The 13,775-nt window shown below is 38.6% G+C and overlaps 2 pseudogenes; one reads left to right on the forward strand and one right to left on the reverse strand.

Annotated features, from left to right (window-relative positions):
- Positions 1 to 1,246: 1,246 nt before the first annotated feature.
- On the reverse strand, positions 1,247 to 5,404 carry LOC146483588 (uncharacterized; annotated as a pseudogene).
- Positions 5,405 to 10,265: 4,861 nt separating this feature from the next.
- On the forward strand, positions 10,266 to 13,373 carry LOC146483589 (uncharacterized; annotated as a pseudogene).
- Positions 13,374 to 13,775: the final 402 nt, after the last annotated feature.

Consider the following 13,775-nt stretch of genomic DNA (forward strand, 5'->3'; position numbering starts at 1 on the left):
GCCTATATTTGCGAAATTTTTGAATTAGTATTTCTCTCTGTTTTATTGATGAGAACGATTTGCTGACAGTAATAAAATTCAATTGGGTCAACATTGTTCTGTATAAAGTCCAATTACCATGTATGCCTTGCAGGTTAGCCAATTCTGGCAAAGGATGATCCAATGCATTATCAGATGTGGCACACAACCATTCCCCAAGCAAAATAACATGAATTTAACTGTATCCTTATCGCCCATTGGTTTGGCCCAGAATATCCTCTGGTATTCTTGCAGCCACGCTTGTAAAGGTAAAAACGCATCGCCATTGATGGTTTGGAACAATTTCCTTCCTTTGGTAATAATGTCATGTTTGCTTAGCAAACGGAACTTGCTGTGATACTTGTTCAGAGTTGTCATTTCCATGAATGCCAACAATGTTGCAACCTTTTGCAGGTAGCCTAACGTATCATCTGGTCCAGCACTTCAATATTTAGAGAATTTCAAAATAAGTAGGTCTCGTTAGCCCCCATGAAAGTATTCCATTGATCTTCAGAAAAGCAAAGCAGGTACAAGTATCCAGGCTTAACCATGATACAGAATACGAGCATCATAAATTGAAATGTCCATTTAGTACACTTGACAATTTAGAGACAATTTAGTACACTTGATTGTTCTGTGACAAATTCACTTAAGCTGTATAAGGAATACTAGAATATAGTAAGTCACTAAAGACCAAAATCCGACTGAAGAGAAATAACACCATCATTCCCAAAATGAAACGTGTAATAATCATTATCTTGCAGCTTTTGTATTGCTGGGCCTGGCTATTTGCTTTTGTGGCAAAATGTTGTGTTACTTATCACGGTTATTTGTCTCTTGATCCTTTCTTTAGCATTGTAGCTTCTTTAAAAGCTGTACAATAAGTTAATTTGAGGCCGGCTAAAGGCCGCTTTAGTTCAGTACGGCTGTGTTTTTTGTTATCGCTCCGCTCTGTAACTGTGAGGTTTGTGTTTATGTTGCGGAAGCTTAGTATTGTCCTCCTGTGTTTTGATTTCCCCTGTGTTGCTCTGGCTAGGGGCTGCTATGAGTCCTTCAGCCGTTAGTTAATTCTGTGGCATTTTAGGCAATGGTCAGGCAAGACCGTGGTTTCGATCCTAATCTTTTGGATCTCTTTAGTCGCCGATTCCTGAGAAATGATAGAAATGAGTTCTCGGTATCATTTTAAATAAACGCGCCCTATTCTTATGATTTATACTCGTTGGAAGGATCAAAAATCGCTCGGGGAAAGACCATCTTGATCCTCCTCGGTGTCTTCCTCCTCATCACTACTGTGAGCAAGCGGCTCACCTGCATAGGGTTCCACATGTCTGACTACTTCCATTTCATCGGATGACTCGGTGCTGTTGGATGTTTCTTGACTTGAAACGGACTCAGCAGAGGCTAGCGTACCATCACTTTCAGACATATTTTCAAAAGCTGTACAGCATTCACTTTATCGTGGTCTGAACTGAGTACACAAAGATATTTTCGAGCACGCGATAGCAGAAAACAAAGGAGGCTTCTCTTCTCTCTTCCCCTCCTCGACTGAGCGCGCCGGGAAGCCCGTTCGCAGGCTACTTCCATTCTAACTGTGAACTCCTTCCCATACAAATTATACCAAATAAAATCTACAAAATCTTCCGCTGACTGTGCCAAACATTGTGATAGACATGAAATTGACATGTTAAGGCAGAGGACTTAAATACATGAATGAATGCTATAATGCATTATAAAAGGTTATCCAGATATCATCTTGGAACTTGTAGGTCTTGTCTGCCAATACACGGTGGGGGGCCACTCGATCAGGTTCTCTGCTTCTTTGGTAATACTACAGGGAAGTTGTTTCCCTGAGAACATTTTCATTCTGTGAGCAAACGTAAGGAAACACGCCCATCATAAAGAGGAAGTGGAGCTCAATAGTGTTACTTGTTCACTACATGCATGTTTGCAAACAAGATTATTTTTTTACTGTAATTTAATAATAATCATATTGATAGTAACACTGCCCCCCCCCCAAAAAAAAACAAAAACAAAACAATGTGCTCAATAATTACATTCTATGTAAGTTCTCAACAGACGTCAGTCTTCCTGATTTGCAAAAAACATTTTTCCACAAAATAAAGCAAGTTGCAAAACGTCAAAATAAAACTCCTGCTAACAATTCCATGCTCCCGGACTGGCATAGTTTGCGTGGCTGAACCTGAGTAAGTTACCCACGAGTTAGATTACACCATAACATGCTGTGGGTTATTGTCTGTGGGGCCCACCCAGTGGCCCACACCCCAACCCACCCTATTCATAAGAAATCTGGCTCTTCCAGTAATTGATACCAGCATAGCAAACTACATAACAGAATAATTTACAAACCCAATAAAAGATGGCAAGCTGGATTCTCTTGTCGTAGCTGTCTTGCCGGTTAAAATGAATACACTTTGGAGCATAAATCAACATGACAAGGTGCATCGTTTCACTTTTGTGAGGTAAGTGAAAAGGAATAGCTGAAAAGAAATTTGATGAACTAAAGTCACACAGAAGTTCATTGCCAATAAGGTGCAACACCATTCATGCAGATTGAGTGAAATATCATTGTTAAATATTATATGCATACCATAAATGATCTAATAAACACCCAGGGCATCTATTAAATTTTAGGGGTCGGGGGGGGGGGGGAGTAAATAGATATGAGCCGTTCATTACAGAGAGGCATTTATTTCACTTCAACAGTAACAAAATCAACAAAACAAGAAGCGTAGTTCCTGCGCAGAGTAAAGTAGAAAACAGAGTTTGTATGTTGGAGACTAATCTAATCTGCATTAATGAAAAGCCTAATGATGTCGATCATAGTTCAATATCGATGTCTTCATCGTCATCCGGGTCAACTGTGTCGGAATCGTTGGCCTATGGAAGGCTTCTTTGGTTTTTGAGATTATTCTTGGTGTGTGTGTGTGTGTGGGGGGGGTGGGGGGAGGGGATATTAGACAGGTCACAGGGCGTTTAAAAGAGGGAGACATGGCAGAAAAAATTTGTTCCAAGAAAGATAAATATTAAAGTACAGTGAATATTATCAGGGCATAATCACTAGCATGATGGTAAATATTGCTGCCTTCTATTGCTTTTCTGAAAGCGGCAATGGCTCTTTCGTCAGTTAGGGGTTTCTTACTAAACACATATCCCTCTTGCCTGCATCTGGATTCTGAATTGCAGTTGGAATGATCACCTTACGTAAAAAAATGTCAAGAATGACACTCGCTTTAATATTGTCAAAAGGCCAATTTATGGTTTTGTTACCTAGGGCGTCAATGGACTCCACAACTTGCTTTGTCATTGGTACTTCTCTCAACGCAGACGATGTCATATCATTCTTGCCCTAGCTCAAACTATTACTTCCTTGGTGCTAAGACAATAACATAAAAGAAGTCCAGTTAGCCCAAGCATAGATATCATTTTTACACTTGTTTTTTTATTGTTATTTAATTTTAGCACATCACAAAATCACTATATTATTAATATTGCTTGCCACCTTTGTTCTAGCTAACATGATTGGGATTATCTTATCTCATAGAGTTGCAAAATGTTGTTACCAAAATGCTACATTTTAGGATATCTGATGGTTAACAATATAACAACAGTAAAATATTTTCATAAGATGGAATAACCAACAGTCAACAATAACAATAAATGTTAGCTCACCGGTATGATAAAGCAGTCACTGTCGTATGCCAAGCACCACGACTTGAATCGTGCCTGGCATCTGTCATGATGACCTGATGAAACCGTTAATAATATAGATATTATTATTAAAAAAACAAGACCTCCGCTCGATGATAATAATAATAATAATAATAATAATAATAATTTAATACTTATAACGCAAAAATTAGCATACACATATGATCAAATGCGCTTTACACTTAATGTACGAAAAATATGCGAAAACTATGAAGTAAAAATTTACAATAAGAATCTTGAACATTGAATTATCTAGTATTGAATACTAGGTTGTGTTGGACTGCTGCATACAATTTCAGTTATGTAGGATACACAAATCTACCTTCAAAGACAACAGATAAAGCCACAACAATGCTCACATCTCCATGCAGAGGATATTGGCAGTCTTGTTGTGCTTCTAAGCGTGATTCTGCCAAGTTCTTCTCATAAAACTCTTGAACTGCATGTTTGTATTCTAATGCACTATATACTGCATGTTAAAGATAACATGTAATAAAGTACATTTCCCAAACAAATGATTTGGTTCTCTACAGAAAAAATGGATACAATAATACTTCATATCAATGACAATGAAATAACCAACAGGTAAGTGGACACAGCATACATGAGCACAGTTAATTTGGAAATAATTGCTGAGATAATGGTGATGCAACTGCCGATTCGGATAAAGCAACCGAGTGAAAAAGCAACCTTTTGATCATGTCCAAGTCACGCTGATAAAAAGCCTACACAACATTCTGTCGATTTCTGTCTGATTGCTAAAATTTCTTACTCAGTTATTTATAAGGATCTCTCCCCGAGTAATGGTATTATGCAAAGATGCACCTGTCAACACATTGGTTTTTGTAAAGTACTGTTATAATTTCATCAAAATTGTAAACTTCCAGGAAATTTATATCACTTATAGAGGAACATTCAGTGAATCAACAGTGAGACAAGATGACAAAAGACATAATGCACGCAGTTCACTTGAAGCCGTGGGTATATGACATGAGAGAATTTAGCTATAGAGATATATCTCTCATCAACATATCCAATGTTGGCTGCCTGGAATGTTGTAATATATTTGGTCTCAGTTAGACCAGAAAATGTAAATCCATGCACCATCCTAGTAGCAAGTTAGCAGTAACATTTTGAGACTAAAGGTTATAGATGAAAACATAGATTGGCACAACCGACACTACGGTCAGATGGCAAGTCAGTCAATAACTATATCAACTTATTCAACATATAAAGCTAAAATTATCAGATCACTATACCTCAGATTAGCCGTGAATTTCCCAGAAACAATTGAACTTGAAAACCATTGAAAGGAATGGCCTACAATTCAATTCATACTGACACATGCACAGTGTCCGTGTTGCTGAACAGCGAAGGAGGACATGTCCAGGGAATACCCACACAGTGGACAGTTTCCATTGTAGTGTGCCATGGTTTCCATAGGGCGCTTCACAGTGTAGTGAGAAATACGTATGGTACGTACGTATGTTTTGTATTGTTTCTTTGACGTTTTCATCGGCCGTGTCTTCTCCGGTTGTTTCTTCGACCTTTTCACCGGCCGTTCCGTCTTCAGTTCTTTTGTACGCCGCTTTCTTGGGTCCCTTCTTTCGTCTCCTGGGTTAACCCTCGTGCCTTTTCTATTGGATGTGTTATCCATGCACGTTTGACTTCTGCATAGTCATCTATCAAATATAAAAAATAATATAAAATTCGAAAAATGGACTGTAACACAATTGCTCAAATTTGATCTTTTGGGTAGTTAGACAGATTTTAGAGAGGGAAAACAAGATACCCGTAAAAATCGACAGAACAATGTGAGAAATATCATCAAATCCCATCCATAACCCTCCCACCCACCTTACACAGACACACTGGTTGATATGCTCTACCTGTGTCTTCACTAACAATCTAAGTATGACTATCAGTAGTTGAGCTATTTACCTGTGATGAACAAAATCTTGGTGGGGACAACATCTCAGTCCTCGGTTTCAAATTAGACTGTTGCCCAATTGTTTAAACTACCACTCACAACTTGTTTGGTGCTTGAGGCGTCTATTAAATCTTCTTTTTCAAAAAAGTACAGTGCATATTTTTTCTTTTTAAAAGCTCTTTGGAGGCTCATCTGAGCAGAGAAATGGAAGTAAAAACTCAATGAGCAATGATATTTTTCATGCTCTCAAAATTGTCTTTTTTCTGTCACATGTTATTATCTCAGACAGATTTCTGGTTTTGCGACATGATGTAACAGTAGCCAGAAACTGTTCTGCGGATCGCAGGCCATCCGGGAAGCTGACGTCAACTCTCTTTAGTTTTACTATGTGTGATCGCCATGTGCACTATTTAATTAGTTGCATCGAGTCAAGGACACAGAGGAAAGGGGAAAGCCAAATGCTTATTTTCCCGGGTATCTTATAGTCGAAAATTTGTTTACTTTTCCTCGTATTGCGAAGCGAAGTCAACCCACTGGAAAACTGCTAAATCTCAGCTTCACAACAACTGATAATTTTAAACTACTGACATTATTGAAACAAACAGGAAACAGCTAACCACAAAAGTAAAAATTTTGCTGTTTACAAAATCTATGCAGTACATTGCACATGTCTGACGGCTGTGAAATTTGAACTGTGCTCATCAAAGAAGGTAAGCTTACCACAGAAAACGTCCAGAAGATGTATATAAATAATAATAATAATAATAATAATAATAATTTTAATTCTTATATTGCGCGCTTTGCATAAAATGATCAAGCGCGCATTACATATAATAATTAATTACAGAGCATCTATATAATACTTATTAAAAATATACCATAGTAAAAATCGAAATATACAATGCATGTCAAGATAATAAAATTTTTTTAATAAAAATTAAAAGTTCAATCAACAAAAGCTTCCTTAAAGAGGTGCGTTTTCAGATGGCACTTAAAAGTCCGTAGATCTGTAAGAGAACGAATCTCACGCGGTAATACATTCCAAAGTGCCGGAGCTGTGACCTGGAATGATCTGTCTCCTAATGTAACCCTACTTCTATAAGTTGGTGTTTGCAAGCAACAAACTATCCGAGGAGGATCTGAAATTAAAATTTCCGGGTCTTTTAATCGACACAAGTTCTCTTAAATACTTTGGCGCGATTCCATGGATGGTCTTAAAAACAAACAGTAGAATCTTAAAACTAATGCGTTGCCTAACCGGTAGCCAGTGCAGCTCGTACAGCAACGGTGTTATGCGACAGTAGCGTGGCGCGCGACAATTTAGTCTTGCTGCGGCATTTAAAACGCGCTGGACCTTATTTAAGTGAGAAGCTGGTAAGCCATATAAAAGACTATTACAATAATCTACGCGCGAGGTAACAAACGCATGTACGAGGGCTTAAGTGGTATCTGTACTTAAAAACCTACGGATCCGACTTATATTATGCAAATGATAAAATGCCAAGGCGCATTGTTTACTTATGTGGAATGACATATCAAGATTACGATCAAACCATGACCCAAGATTTCGCGCAACTGATTTCGCCTCAACGACTGTGTCACCTATAATAATATCATTCAAGTTGACTTTCTGCAACTGTTGCCTAGTACCTATAAGCATCAGTTCAGTCTTATCATTGTTTAAATAAATATTATGAATGAAATATCGCTCTTTTTAGCATTTCAAAGTTGAGATCTCTGTAAGAAAACAATGAATGGCTTTACAGTTAGACTTCCAAAAAAAATTTGCCGACAGCACAAAGCAGATTCTAATCAAAAATTAAAATTCTTGAAGTTAAACAATTTCTTTATCAACTTATCAAGTCGAATTGAACTTATTACTATACTATGGAAGGCGGAATGGTGCAAAATTCAAGGAATCAAAATCGCTTTCAACATCAACAACCAACCTGCAGTTCAACATTTTCTTTCTAGATCAACAAAAAAATCCGTCCAACCTCAACGGCAAATACAATAACCAACAACAAAAGTAAGTCAACACCAACAACCATTCCTCTGGTCTTCAACAACGAATCACCTCAAAACCAACATCGAACAGTCTCAACTTCAACAACCCAAGATTTGTTCAACAATTTGGGAACGAGCGACTGGCTATGTTCAGGGGAGGTTGGGACCGAAAACATCTATCTTACAGGAAATAGAAGATGGCGGCGGGCGGAGCTGCTAGCCATAGTATCAGATGGGACTTGTTTTTTATAGATTTGGAACAGCTAGTCTAAGATTATGAGCAATTGAAAGCATCAAACTTTACTACAAACTATTCATTAGACGAAACTCTTCTTGAAAGTAAATATATAAAACTGTTCAATTGATGCCTTAAACTGCTGTTTAAAAGTAAAAACTGAAATCCAAGCTTTCGCTGTTCAACGGCATCATCAGGGATGAGAAAATATGCCGCGCGCGCTGTATATATATGCAAAGAGTGTAGGGTGAAAGGTGAAATGTGTAAAAAATGTGGCGTGTGTGTGAAAGCTATAGAAATAAACTGTGAGCGTTATACAAGGTTCTAATGATGGATTGTAGTTTCTAAAATGAAATATTAAAATATTAAAATAGCAGTTCCGCGAATTCAATACATTCCTCTCGGGAATTGAGTGTGGGCTTGTATTTTCTGATGTAACATGCTTCGTAGAGGCGTAGATTAGCGGGATCGTTTTCGCTCATAATAATTTTGATGTTAATGCCTTTATGGTCGTTGTTCTGGCAGGAAGAGATGTGGTTTTTAACGAAGGAGTTATCGTTATTGAGATGTTCTCTTACGCGGTCATGGATGAAGCGTGTTGTGCTACCAATGTATTGTTGATCGCAGCTGTTGCACGTGAGCTGGTACACTGGATTTCTTCGTAAACACAATCCGGTGTTAGCCTGTGAACATCCGCCCCCTCCCCTCAAAAAAATCGGGAAGAGAGACGTCTGTGTAGCAGCGTCGCTAATCGTGTTCCGCACTCCAGGTGGCTTTCCCGGAATGTAGGGAAAGTGTGCTGATTGGCTGGCATCCTAATTTGCATTACGTAAGTCATTTTCCATGATCTAATTGGTTAATTGGTCATTTCTGCCAAATTCCCCGGCAACCAGGAAACTTAGCGGGAAAATCACCTTGTACATTTCGCTGTACGTCGCTGTAATCTGTAATCTGTGATTGCATTTTTCTCTCGGAGGTTTTGTAAACGTGATGTGATATCAATGAATGCAGTCGACTTTCTGATGAGTTTATGTGTGCTGTGCAACAGCGCTATTATCAAGAATGGCGACAAAAATCTGATCGTTGGACGCTCAGAATTTAATGTCAAAGCCGAAATCTCGACACTAGAATTCAGCGTCGATGTTTCACGATCCATGTACATTTGCAAGGTTTGCCTTTCTAAACTAAAGAAAAGAAGAGCTCTCATTTCGAACATGCAAGATGTGAATTCGTTGTTGAGACAGAGTTATTCTGCCTTTGGTAGCAATCCTCAATTGTTTACAAACGCGACCACTAAGAGTACCGCTCGCACTCTCTTTGAAAGCGATGAGAGCAATATGCGATGTGATGTGCAGCCTACAAAGCATGTTGCACTGCAGGGTGGACTATCTTCAGAGCCTCAAGCCTTCGGAATAATCCCGCTTATGTCTTCGACGCCGAGTAAAGAACATCGTCAAAAGGAGTCTGCAGTTGTCGTTTCCCCGATCCCAAAAGCTGATACGCCAGTCAATGCACGCGAAGATATTCGTCAAGAGATAGGCGAAGCGGATCAAAATGTAAACAAGAGGACAACCGTGCAAGTACGAGTTGAATGGCCGAGCAAACATAAGGTAAACAATTTGCCTGAAAGCTTGGAGTCGCTTGGAAAAATGTTATGTCGCGGGACTTACAAGCAAATCGCCGGTGCTGTGTGGAAAAACCCCATTTTAAAGAAGCACGTCCAGCAACTGTTCCTGAAAGAAGTTGATCGCGAATGTAGTGCAATGTGTTCTGTAAAACATCCGAGTTGCCCTAGGTCACCAAGCAAAAGAGATCTCCAATCGTTTTCCTTTAAAAAACTAAATGCTGAACTGGAAACGAAAGCGCCCTTGTTTAGTGCAGTTCTTTGGACGGCGAGCCTCCGAAAAAGCAAAAGAGATGACCAATTCTGGCAGCCTTCGGTCTGCATGTCTGCTGCAGTTCTGCTAAAAAATAGGTGTTCTAGTATGACAGCTATTCAGTTGCTGAATACAATCATCTTATATCACACAGGAATAATTGTAAGTAAAAAGCACTTTTTACTCTACATAAAATGTCTTTCTTGCTTTTGTCAGTCATGCCTTTATTTCATTTGTATATAGGTTTAACCTTTTATTTGAACTTACAATTGAGAAGATATTGATAAATTACATATATATATATTTTTAATGATATCTATATATCTATTTATGATGCAATATTTTTGGGAGCTGATGTTCACTGGGTACTGAATATAATTCCACTTGTACATATTCCTGAATGAATGAGGAAATTAGTTACAAAATTGCAATATCTGTAAGAGGCGTCGGTTTTGCCCCTTTATGAAGGTGCAATCGTTTCGGATTTGAGCTGCTTTTTTTGTATGAAAGCTGAAGACTTAAAGCTCCTTTAATGGCATTGACTACAAATACTCTGTATGTGTGTTTGGTTTATGGGATGGTTGTTTATTTGGTTAAAAACAGTTTATTTTGGGAAAGTCTATGCATAAGTTGTTGGCAAATTCTATGGAAAGCTTGTATAGTGTAAAATTTTCGTTATTTGTTTCCATGATAGGGCACTCTTGCACGCCTTAGTTCCTTGAGACTTACTGTATCACATCCATATTATTACAAGAAGATGGATGAGTATGGGACAGACTTCGCAGCCCCTGTTGTAAGCAAAGTGAAGAAGGAGTCTGAACGACTAGAAAAAATCCATGGGGTGAATGTTGCATCAACTCAAAATGACCAGCCTCCTCCACCTGTTGCACCTGTTGTTATGGCTCCTGATAGAGGCAGGAAATTGGTCTTTGATAATTTTGATTTTAAGCAGCATGTCCACAATATGACAGAAGACCACCAAAATGTTGATGTTCACTGGGTAAGTCATGCAGCAGTGGAGAACCGTGTCTCTGGTTGTCATTTGTCTAGCGAGAAGCCAGACATCAATGACTTGGCCCAGTTGGAAAATGGCCTGTGTTTGCCAAATCATCGCGAACATATCTTGCAGAAGGAAAATTACATAACTCTTGCTGAAAGAGTCATCGTTGAATTGCCTTGCTTGGAATTTCTAAAGCAAGTTGTTTGTAAACATATCCCTCACAAGTACAGAAAGGAGGCAAGGGAAAAGTCAGAAATTGTAAGATTTTTATCTTTTTTGTTCAGTAATTCCCAAAATAATGCTAATGCCCTTCAAAGGAGATTGGACATTCCTTAGAGTGTGTGTGTGTGGGGGTTGGGGGAGGGGGGAGAGCTTGGGTATTATCAAAGTCAAGAGAAATTTTAATACTTATTTGAAGCTTAATATTTTGGGAATTTACAGAGGGGGAGGGGTGACAGAAAAAAAATCCCTTCTGTGAGAAAAATTCTAATAGTTCATACCATTCTTATTTCATTTATTTTTTCTGTGAGATAAGTAATGCATGTTGAATAGCATATTTATTGTGCAGAATGGCACAGTTGTTTGCACTACTGCTCAATAATAATTTGCAGTCAAGGTCAATAATTTTAATGAAAGTTTCCATAAGGTATAAGCTCCTTTTAAAAAATATATTTTTCCATTACAGAATGCAACAATTATTATTTTAAACCTTGGAGCTCCTTGGTAAAGTGATGTTTACTGGCATGTAAGGAGCCAAATAGTATGGACATATTTTGTTGTTTTTGCACAGGCATTCCTTGGCATGATTTACCATAGTGAAAATGATTCTGATGGTATACAACAAGTCCTGACAAATATTCATCAGTACGTCTCCTACTATGGTGATGGTCCAGACCGAGTGTACTCATCTCAGGGTCTAGTAGGTGATCAGCTGTCTGTTGAGCGTGGTGTTAATGCCCTCTTTGAGCTTGCTAATGGTTTTACCCCTGAAGAACGCCTGGAAATGCTTCATTTAGAAGTCGCAGATTGGCATGCAGGAAACAAGTTTTTAAAGGTAACCAGTAACCAACAGTCTAATGCAGTATCACTTGAAAAATTTAGAACATTTATAGTAAAGTTGCCCTTTTTTTGAGATATGAAAGTAATGATTGGAAAATATACAAAGGTGAATGCTAGGGACTCAACAGAAATTAGTTCTTTGCTGTCACACTTTAGTCAGTTATGAGAAATTTATTAAAAATTATATTCTTCCTTGATTGTTCTCATCAGGTTGTTTTCAAAAACTTCTACTCCACAAGTTCAGCAGCAGACAAGTGCACACTGTTTAGTGACCGCAACTTGATCAACCGAAGAAATGTAAAGGCAGATGTGGATGTTGCAGTTAATCCATGCAGGAAGTTCCTCGAGCTTGAAGTGAAAGCTAGGCTCATGGCAGCAGCAATGCAAGTACTTGGAATGGAGAACTTGGAAGATACACCAAGAGGTGAATTCTTTTGCCCCAACCTTCATGATGCTGGAAATGTTGAAAAGAAAGATTACCTTAGAAAAATTGCATCTTCTGTTATTGATAATTTTGTACTCAGAAGAGAAAAAGTTGAAGCCTTTCTAGAATGGCTTCTGTCAGCAGAAAGGGAGGAAGCCGAAAACAGGAGGGAGCAAACTGAAGATGGCCGGTTCATATGCAAGTTTCCCGGGTGTGAAAAGACATTTGCACACAATGGAAAGCTCTTCAGAGATCATGAAGCCACCCACAATGCACCTGTCACAGTCAGTGCATCTGACAGCCAAGCTTTGGAAACAACAACATCACCAGGCAAAAACCAAAGAAAGAGATGATATGTTCAATTATCAGTGTTCTTTCCTTGAGTACGGGATGATCATTCTAAATTTCTTTGATGCCATAAAGGAAGGAGATGGTGAACGCATTCTGAGGTGTTGGAAATTTCAGTTGCCATACCTCAAGAAGGACTTAGGTACCAAGTATGCCCTAGAAGCTCTAGGGTTGATGTTTCAAGTTTATGGATTGCTTTCACCCAAGGCTGCCCATGAACTTATCTGGAATAGATCTGCACTTCTGTCTGGACACAACATTCCTCTGGACTTGCTACTTGAATTTTTCAACAGGTTGCTGAAAGAGGTAGTGCGAAAACTTGGCTCCAGTGCAACCAACCACAAGGCCGTTCACCGATGCTGCCATGCTTTTGACATAACCAAGGCTGCTCTTGACAATTTTGATAGGGAGTGCACTGTTGCTCGACGATCAGGACACCATTATGAAATATCAGTTATGTCAGATTTACACAGAGTTGTTACAGAATTATGTGCATACAAAGCGTTCAATTGGACAGCGGGGAGAACATATGGGCACTTTAAAGATATTGATTCAAGTCTTCTCGATGGTTTCAACCTTAGCGAGATGTTCGGGTGGATTAATGAGCACAAACAGGAGATAATCAAAGCCCGACGAGCACGCTAGATGTTAATGTAGAGATATGTAAATACACACTAGGCTTTGTAGGTATTTGTTTTGCCTTAAAGCAAAAACAAACCAATAACACATGACCCCAGAGTCACCATTGAACTGGTAAATTATATCTTAATGGGAGGGGGAGGGGCAGTGGAGGTTCAGTACATAAACATCCTGGGGTGAAATTTTAACATATTCACCCCCTTCCACTCCAGCAATACACTGACATATTTTTGATCACAAAAAGCTGATGTTGTTTCCCTTAGAGAGGAAAGAAAAGGGCCCACACTGCAACTAACCCCCAACCCCACTTGACCCTTTTTAAACAACTATTTACTTGAAATTTAAGTGACATATACTTTATTAAATATCCAGTTATGGTTACAGTTATAGTTATTGTTACTGTTTACAGTTAAAGAGTTATTGAATGCTATTCAGATGCCTTCTATTCATATAAGGCAATCTAAAAATAATCTCAAAAATAACTATTACGTCAGATTTGAAGTAACATG

The sequence above is a fragment of the Pavona decussata genome, unplaced genomic scaffold (assembly GCF_977016875.1).
Source record: "Pavona decussata unplaced genomic scaffold, jaPavDecu1.1 SCAFFOLD_38, whole genome shotgun sequence".
NCBI classification, from domain to species: Eukaryota; Metazoa; Cnidaria; class Anthozoa; order Scleractinia; family Agariciidae; genus Pavona; species Pavona decussata.